A 10,175-nucleotide genomic window follows, 5' to 3' on the forward strand; every position below is an offset into this window, starting at 1 on the left:
AGTCCCAATACGACATATCACTTCACATTTGTATTTTGGGGGGAAATTTATATTTGATCAGAATTAGAACACAGTCATATCTGAAAAGCGTTCAGAAAAGTTGCTTAAATGAGAGTACTACAGAAGCAGGAGGGAAGCCACAGTCCACAGGAGTTAATGAGGAGGACTACAGAAGCAGGAGGGAAGCCACAGTCCACAGGAGATAATGAGGAGGACTACAGCAGCAGGAGGGAAGCCACGGTCCACAGGAGTTAATGAGGAGGACTACAGCAGCAGGAGGGAAGCCACGGTCCACAGGAGATAATGAGGAGGACTACAGCAGCAGGAGGGAAGCCACGGTCCACAGGAGATAATGAGGAGGACTACAGCAGCAGGAGGGAAGCCACGGTCCACAGGAGATAATGAGGAGGACTACAGCAGCAGGAGGGAAGCCACGGTGCACAGGAAATAATGAGGAGGACTACAGCATCAGGAGGGAAGCCACGGTCCACAGGAGATAATGAGGAGGACTACAGCAGCAGGAGGGAAGCCACGGTCCACAGGAGATAATGAGGAGGACTACAGCAGCAGGAGGGAAGCCACGGTGCACAGGAAATAATGAGGAGGACTACAGCATCAGGAGGGAAGCCACGGTCCACAGGAGATAATGAGGAGGACTACAGCAGCAGGAGGGAAGCCACAGTCCACATCAGACAGTGAAGACTACATCCTGTCCTCCTATTGTTTTTATAAATATATTTTCTGGCTCTCTGAATAAAGCCCTTATTTGCACTTATACAGTGTCCCGGCTTTTAGCATAGCCCCCTTTTCCACTCCTGCTGTCTTACCTCTACTTGCCAACCACCACCAGCCTTGGAAGACAACACCTATCTAAACCACCAGCCTTGGAACCACCACCAGCCTTGGAACACCACCAGCCTTGGAACCACCACCAGCCTTGGAACACCACCAGCCTTGGAACCACCACCAGCCTTGGAACACCACCAGCCTTGGAACACCACCAGCCTTGGAACCACCACCAGCCTTGGAACCACCACCAGCCTTGGAACACCACCAGCCTTGGAACCACCACCAGCCTTGGAACCACCACCAGCCTTGGAACCACCACCAGCCTTGGAACACATCACTTATTAGAAGTTCAACAAGTCAGCATTTCTCCTGCTGTTACACAAAATCAAGATAAAAGCTTTGCCATCATAGTAAACATTGAACGTCTATAACCAAACTGTCTATAACATGTTGTTGGCCGATGGTAGATATAGTTAGCCACATATATGTCTACCACAATGGTAGATATAGCTAGCTAAACTGAGTGCTACAACTAGCAGCAGGTAATCCAGATATAATTGCTAACACAAACATTGGCTACCATGATATACACCTAAATCCACTTAAATCATTGTAGATGAAGGTGAGGAGACATGGTTAAAGAAGGATCTTTAAGGCTTGAGACAATTGAGCCATGGAGTGTGTATTTGTGCTATTGAGAGGGTGAATGGGCAAGACAAAATATTTAAGTGCCTTTGAACGGGGTATGGTAGCAGGTGCCAGGCACACTGGTTTGTGTCAAGAACTGCAACACTGCTGGGTTTTTAACTCTCAACAGTTTCTCGTGTGTGTCAAGAACGGTCCACCACCCAAAAGACATCCGGCCAGCTTCACACAACTGTGGGAAGCATTGTAGTCAACATGGACCAGCTGCCCTGTGGAACACTTTCAACACCTTATAGAGTCCATGCCCCGACAACTTGAGACTACAATGCTTCCCACAGTTGTGTGAAGTTAGCTGGATGTCTTTTGGGTGGTGGACCATTCTTGACACACACGAGAAACTGTTGAGAGTTAAAATCCCGGCAGCGTTGCATTTTTTGACACAAACTGGTGCGCCTGGCACCTGCTACCATACCCCGTTCAAAGGCACTTTGAACTTTCCCATTCATCCTCTGAATAGCACACATACATAATCCAAGCCTTAAAAATCCTTCTTTAACCATGTCTCCTCACCTTCATCTACAATGATTAAAGTGGATTTCACAAGTGACATGAATAAGGGATCATAGCTTTCACCTGGTCAGTCTATGTTTCGGAAAGACGAGGTGTCCTTAATTTAATGTTTTGTACACTCAAAACATAGAGCCCTATGTGCCCTGGTCAAAGTAGTCCACTACAAAGGGAATAGTGTACTCTTTGGGATGCAAATCTGTGCAACCTAGAGCATTGGAACAGGTGCAACTGCATTGAAGTGCACAATTACAATATAATCTATGTTTCATGAGATAATCATAGATATGACAGAACAATCGGAGAGTCGGATAATTGTTGAAATTATTCCTGTCACTTGATAACCTGTTATTCAGAGGATCTTGTATACCAGGGTTTCTTAAACTGTGGGTCGGGACCTAAAAGTGGGCCCTGGGCATGTGAGAGGTGGGTTATGGGCTATGAGGATACATCTATAATCACACTATTACTTCATCAGTTGGGTTTCCAGCTTGTCTACATACTGTGTTACACCATCTTCTTACAAAGGACACAGCAGTATAGGGGAAGTTGTCACAGACTCTTACAAAGGACACAGCAGTATACAGGAAGTTATCACAGACTCTTACAAAGGATACAGCAGTATACAAGAAGTGAATATATCCTTGTGTTTCCTATCTCTCCGTGCCAGTTCGTCTTGTTTTTCCAAGTCAACCAGCGGTTTTCCCAGCTCCTCCCCCCCCCCCCAGGCTCAGTTTTTTCTAGCTCTCCTGGTTCTGACCCTTGCCTGTCCTGACGCCGAGTTCGCCTGCCTGAGCACTCTGCCTGTCCTGACCTCGAACCTGCTTATTGCCTGGTACTTTTGGACTCTGTGTTATGAACTTGAGTGAAGACCCAAAAGCGGTTTTAACAGAAAACAGAGTTCTTTAATGAAAAAACAGGAATGGCATAAATCCTCTTCCAACGTTGTCAGCGGAACAAAAAGAACGTTAGTATAGTGCAGGATGCACCTGCCAGGCAGACTCCGACAGGACAGGACAAGGTGGAAGCAAACGAGACGACAGCTTGCTTCTGGCATCAAAAACTCAAACAAGAATCAGACACTGAAAGTAGCAGGAACAGAGAGAGAAATAGAGACCTAATCAGAGGGGGAAGAGAGAACAGGTGGGAACGAGTGAATGAGCTAGTTAGGGAAGATGTAGAACAGCTTAGGAATGAGAGACAGAGAAGGTAACCTAAAAAGACCAGCAGAGAGAGACAGAGTGAAGAGAAAGGACAGGAACAGACATAACAAGACATGACAGTACCCCCCCCCACTCACCGAGCGCCTCCTGGCGCACTCGAGGAGGAAACCTGGCGGCAACGGAGGAAATCATCGATCAGCGAACGGTCCAGCACGTCCCGAGAGGGAACCCAACTCCTCTCCTCAGGACCGTACCCCTCCCAATCCACTAGGTACTGATGACCACGGCCCCGAGGGCGCATGTCCAAAATCTTATGAACCCTGTAGATGGGTGCGCCCTCGACAAGGATGGGGGGGGGGGGGAGGGACGAGCGGGGGCGCGAAGAACGGGCTTAACACAGGAGACATGGAAGACCGGGTGAACGCGACGAAGATAGCGCGGGAGAATAAGTCGCACTGCGACAGGATTAACGACCTGAGAAATACGGAACGGACCAATGAACCGCGGGGCCAACTTGCGAGAAGCTGTCTTAAGGGGAAGGTTCTGAGTGGAGAGCCATACTCTCTGACCGCAACAATATCTAGGACTCTTGGTCCTACGCTTATTAGCGGCCCTCACAGTCTGCGCCCTATTACGGCAAAGTGCCGACCTGACCCCCTTCCAGGTGCGCTCGCAGCGCTGGACAAAAGCCTGAGCGGAGGGGACGCAGGACTGGGCGTACTCTGCCCAGGGGAGCTGTTCTGACCAAGACGCAGGGTTACGAAAAGAAAGACTGCGTAAAATGCGACCAACAGTCTGATTGGCCCGTTCGGCTTGACCGTTAGACTGGGGATGAAAGCCGGACGAGAGACTGACGGAAGCCCCAATCAAACGGCAAAACTCCTCCAAAATTGAGACGTGAACTGCGGGCCTCTGTCGGAAACGACGTCAGACGGAAGGCCATGAATTCGGAAAACATTCTCGATAATGATCTGAGCCGTCTCCTTAGCAGAAGGGAGCTTATCGAGAGGAATGAAATGAGCCGCCTTAGAGAATCTATCGACAACCGTAAGAATAACTGTCTTCCCCGCTGATGAAGGCAGTCCGGTGATAAAATCTAAAGCGATGTGAGACCACGGTCGAGAGGGAATGGGAAGCGGTCTGAGGCGGCCGGCAGGAGGAGAGTTCCCAGATTTTGTCTGCGCGCAGACCGAACAAGCGGCGACAAATCGACGCGCGTCACGTTCCCGAGTGGGCCACCAGAAACGCTGGCGAATGGAAGCGAGCGTACCCCGAACGCCGGGGTGGCCGGCTAACTTGGCAGAGTGGGCCCACTGAAGAACGGCCGGACGAGAAGGAACGGGAACGAACAGAAGGTTCCTAGGACAAGCTCGCGGCGACGGAGTGTGAGCGAGTGCTTGCTTTACCTGCCTCTCAATTCCCCAGACAGTCAACCCGACAACACGCCCCTCAGGGAGAATCCCATCGGGGTCGGTGGAGACCTCAGAAGAACTGAAGAGACGAGATAAAGCATCAGGTTTGGTGTTTTTGAGCCCGGACGATAAGAAATAACAAACTCGAAACGAGCGAAAAACAGAGCCCAACGAGCCTGACGCGCATTAAGTCGTTTGGCTGAACGGATGTACTCAAGGTTCCTATGGTCAGTCCAAACGACAAAAGGAACGGTCGCCCCTCCAACCACTGTCGCCATTCGCCTAGGGCTAAGCGGATGGCGAGCAGTTCGCGATTACCAACATCATAGTTACGTTCTGACGGCGATAAGCGATGAGAGAAAAACGCGCAAGGATGGACCTTGCCGTCAGAGAGAGAGCGCTGAGAAAGAATGGCTCCCACGCCCACCTCTGACGCGTCAACCTCAACAACAAACTGTCTAGAGATGTCAGGTGTAACAAGAATAGGTGCGGATGTAAAACGATTCTTAAGAAGATCAAAAGCTCCCTGGGCGGAAACGGACCACTTAAAGCACGTCTTAACAGAAGTAAGGGATTTCACCCCCGTAGTGGACAAAAATGAATGGCAAGTTATTGGCATAGGCCAAACCATGCACACATTGGCCAATACCACCCAAAGCGGCGTTGATTCATGCAAAGTTTACTGCTATTGCCATATGGGTATTGCCAGTTGTAACACTTCAAAAAATCCAACAGGTGGCGATTGCACTCCACCATGGTTTTTCATATTGGTATTGGACTCCAAGTCAACATCCAAAAGCCAAATTTTGAAAAAACGAATTTTTTGAAAAAAACGTATCACCCCTTAAAAAAGTGCTTTCTGGACCGTTTTCGAAATTCTTTCGCTTTTTTTGACAATTACACATGTATAAGAACTGTATGAAAATACTTTTGTCCAATTTTATTAACATAATTTTTAAATTTTTTTTTGCGCATATTGCATATGTTTTGTCCATTTGCAATATGATTTCATAGGAAGTCAGAAGTCAAAAGTCAAAAATTCTTAAATTTCATAAAAAACTTCACACACCCCTAAAAAGTGCTTTCTGGACCGTTTTTCGAAATTTTTCGCATTTTGTGTCAGTTACACACGTATAAGAACTGTATCAACATACTTTAGTCATATTTTATTATCATAATTTTTTTTTTTTTTACTTGCGCATATTGCATGTGTTTTGTCCATCTGCAATATGATTTCATAGGAAGTCAGAAGTCAAAAGTCAAAAATTATTAAATTTCATAAAAAACTTCACACACCCCTAAAAAAGTGCTTTCTGGACCGTTTTTCGAAATTTTTTCGAATTTTGTGTCAGTTACACACGTATAAGAACTGTATCAACATACTTTAGTCATATTTTATTATTATAATGTTTTTTTTTTTTTTTTGCTTGTGCATAAGGCATATGTTTTGTGGGGGCCAAATGTCATAAGAAATTTGACATGCTCAAAAATCCTTCAGAAATGCAAAATTGACTGGCCTGATGAACTCGGGATGGCCGGGCAGTGATTGTTGTTCCTTTCAATCACTCGTGGTGTTGATTTCATCATGTCCATTTGTTTATGTTTTCTCACTTTTGCAAAGTCACTGTGCATTTGCCATATGGTTAACTGGGCATTCACCATCACCAATTTGTCATGCCATAAAAATCATGCAGGAATGCCAAATTGACTGGCCCGATGAACTCGGGATGGCTGGGCAGTGATTCTGGTACCTCTCCATCGCTCGTTAGGGTTGATTCCAGAATGTCCATTTGGTGATTTTTCTCACTCTTTCAAAGTCACTGTGCATTTGCCATATGGTTAACTGGGCAGTCACCATCACCAATTTGTCATGCTATAAAAATCATGCAGGAATGCCAAATTGACTGGCCCGATGACCTCGGGATGGCTGGGCAGTGATACTGGTACCTCTCCATGGCTCGTTTGGGTTGATTTCAGAATGTCGCTTTTGGTGATGGTACCTCACTGTTAAAACATATTGCAAATGTTCCTTACTTTTGCAAAGTCACTGAAAATTTTTGCAGGAATGCCAAATTGACTGGCCCGATGACCTCGGGATGGCTGGGCAGTGATACTGGTACCTCTCCATCGCTCGTTTGGGTTGATTTCAGAATGTCGCTTTTGGTGATGGTACCTCACTGTTAAAACATATTGCAAATGTTCCTTACTTTTGCAAAGTCACTGAAAATTTTTGCAGGAATGCCAAATTGACTGGCCCGATGACCTCGGGATGGCTGGGCAGTGATACTGGTACCTCTCCATCGCTCGTTTGGGTTGATTTCAGAATGTCGCTTTTGGTGATGGTACCTCACTGTTAAAACATATTGCAAATGTTCCTTACTTTTGCAAAGTCACTGAAAATTTTTGCAGGAATGCCAAATTGACTGGTCCGATGACCTCGGGATGGCTGGGCAGTGATACTGGTACCTCTCCATGGCTCGTTTGGGTTGATTTCAGAATGTCGCTTTTGGTGATGGTACCTCACTGTTAAAACATATTGCAAATGTTCCTTACTTTTGCAAAGTCACTGAAAATTTTTGCAGGAATGCCAAATTGACTGGCCCGATGAACTCGGGATGGCTTGGCAGTGATTCTGGTACCTCTCCATCACTCGTTAGGGTCGATTCCAGAATGTCCATTTGGTGATTTTTCTCACTCTTTCAAAGTCACTGTGCATTTGCCATATGGTTAACTGGGCAGTCACCATTACCAATTTGTCATGCTATAAAAATCACGCAGGAATGCCAAATTGACTGGCCCGATGACCTCGGGATGGCTGGGCAGTGATACTGGTACCTCTCCATGGCTCTTTTGGGTTGATTTCAGAATGTCGCTTTTGGTGATGGTACCTCACCGCTTAAACATATTGCTAATGGACAAGAGTCACCTGCAAGTCACTGTCCATCAGTCAATTTGATATCATTCAAAGCTAACTATTGGAGGCACTGTCAGTCTCTACGCACCCCAATGATACGTCCCTCCATCCATGTTGTGTATCTGTGTGATTTAGTTTTCCTTTGAATTTTTATGGGAAAAATGACTGATTTACAGTTCATGGGGTTGCCTAATCATATATATGAAGTTTTGGAAAGATCTGATTTTTTTAACCCCTCCAAACAGCCCATGAGACACCAATTATGGCACTTCCGGTTGGCACAGGAAGCTGTAACTCAACATACATCCTCATTGGGGTATTCCATTAGAGAATCCTGAGTTTTAAGTCTTTACCATGAAAACTGACTGATTTACACAGGGTTCAATGCACTATGTCCATCAAATTGCAGGCAGTGTATGGGTATACACTTTTAGGGCGATTTGGACCACTTCCGGTTGGTCCAGGAAGCTTAGAATCGACACAGGTAGACCTTATAGTGGTCTGATGGACTGGTACCAAAGACAGGTTCATACAACATTCATAACCCATATAGACTCCAGGTTGTATTTAGTGGAGCAGCCAATATATTCCTATGGGGAGAGAAGTCAATGAACACTGTTTTTATGTAAACACCTTCTTTTGACTGTGAAGGGTTAATGTCACACGGTCAAGGATAGGCTTGGACAGATCAGGAGGACCTTAGGAACAGTCCTGTGGTTGAATTGTCTTTCTAAACCTAACGGTTCCGCCGCTGTCACCCAAAATCAAATGACGTACTTGTGAAGGCTTCATATTGGGCCTATTTTTCTCATGGTCGCCGCGCTCAGACCGAGCGAGCTACGGTCAAGCGGGACGCCTCGTTGGACTCGGCACAGTCTGGACACTATGGTGATGCCATTGTTTGTGTTGATTTCAGAATGTCCATTTGGTCATGTTTTCTCACTTTTGCAAAGTCACTGTGCATTTGCCATATGGTTAACTGGGCAGTCACCATCACCAATTTGTCATGCCATAAAAATCATGTAGGAATGCCAAATTGACTGGCCCGATGACATAGGGATGGCTGGGCAGTTATTCTGGTACCTCTCCATCGCTCGTTTGGGTTGATTTCAGAATGTCGCTTTTGGTGATGGTACCTCACCGTTAAACATATTGCAAATGTTCCTTACTTTTGCAAAGTCACAAAAAATTCTTGCAGGAATGCCAAATTGACTGGCCCGATGACCTCGGGATGGCTGGGCAGTGATACTGGTACCTCTCCATGGCTCGTTTGGGTTGATTTCAGAATGTCGCTTTTGGTGATGGTACCTCACTGTTAAAACATATTGCAAATGTTCCTTACTTTTGCAAAGTCACTGAAAATTTTTGCAGGAATGCCAAATTGACTGGCCCGATGACCTCGGGATGGCTGGGCTGTGATACTGGTACCTCTCCATCGCTCGTTTGGGCTGATTTCAGAATGTCCATTTGGTGATTTTTCTCACTCTTTCAAAGTCACTGTGCATTTGCCATATGGTTAACTGGGCAGTCACCATCACCAATTTGTCATGCTATAAAAATCATGCAGGAATGCCAAATTGACTGGCCCGATGACCTCAGGATGGCTGGGCAGTGATACTGGTACCTCTCCATCGCTCGTTTGGGTTGATTTCAGAATGTCGCTTTTGGTGATGGTACCTCACTGTTAAAACATATTGCAAATGTTCCTTACTTTTGCAAAGTCACTGAAAATTTTTGCAGGAATGCCAAATTGACTGGCCCGATGACCTCGGGATGTCTGGGCAGTGATTCTGGTACCTCTCCATCGCTCGTTAGGGTTGATTCCAGAATGTCCATTTGGTGATTTTTCTCACTCTTTCAAAGTCACTGTGCATTTGCCATATGGTTAACTGGGCAGTCACCATCACCAATTTGTCATGCTATAAAAATCATGCAGGAATGCCAAATTGACTGGCCCGATGACCTCAGGATGGCTGGGCAGTGATACTGGTACCTCTCCATCGCTCGTTTGGGTTGATTTCAGAATGTCGCTTTTGGTGATGGTACCTCACTGTTAAAACATATTGCAAATGTTCCTTACTTTTGCAAAGTCACTGAAAATTTGTGCAGGAATGCCAAATTGACTGGCCCGATGAACTCGGGATGGCTTGGCAGTGATTCTGGTACCTCTCCATCACTCGTTAGGGTTGATTCCAGAATGTCCATTTGGTGATTTTTCTCACTCTTTCAAAGTCACTGTGCATTTGCCATATGGTTAACTGGGCAGTCACCATTACCAATTTGTCATGCCATAAAAATCATGCAGGAATGCCAAATTGACTGGCCCGATGACATAGGGATGTCTGGGCAGTGATACTGGTACCTCTCCATCGCTCGTTTGGGTTGATTTCAGAATGTCGCTTTTGGTGATGGTACCTCACCACTTAAACATATTGCTAATGGACAAGAGTCACCTGCAAGTCACCGTCCATCAGTCAATTTGATATCATTCTGACACCAAACTGATACAAACTGACACCAAACCCACTTTTCCCAACTCATTTAGGAGCCAAGTATAACATACTTCAGAGCTGGCCCAAAATTCACAAGGCCTTCGGTACAAAACATTAAAAAACCATAAAACACACAGTTACTTTCTAGCTGCGGGGCCAGTTCGGACATTATGTGTAGTCCTATGTGAGGCGA

The sequence above is a fragment of the Oncorhynchus masou genome, unplaced genomic scaffold (assembly GCF_036934945.1).
Source record: "Oncorhynchus masou masou isolate Uvic2021 unplaced genomic scaffold, UVic_Omas_1.1 unplaced_scaffold_1991, whole genome shotgun sequence".
NCBI classification, from domain to species: Eukaryota; Metazoa; Chordata; class Actinopteri; order Salmoniformes; family Salmonidae; genus Oncorhynchus; species Oncorhynchus masou.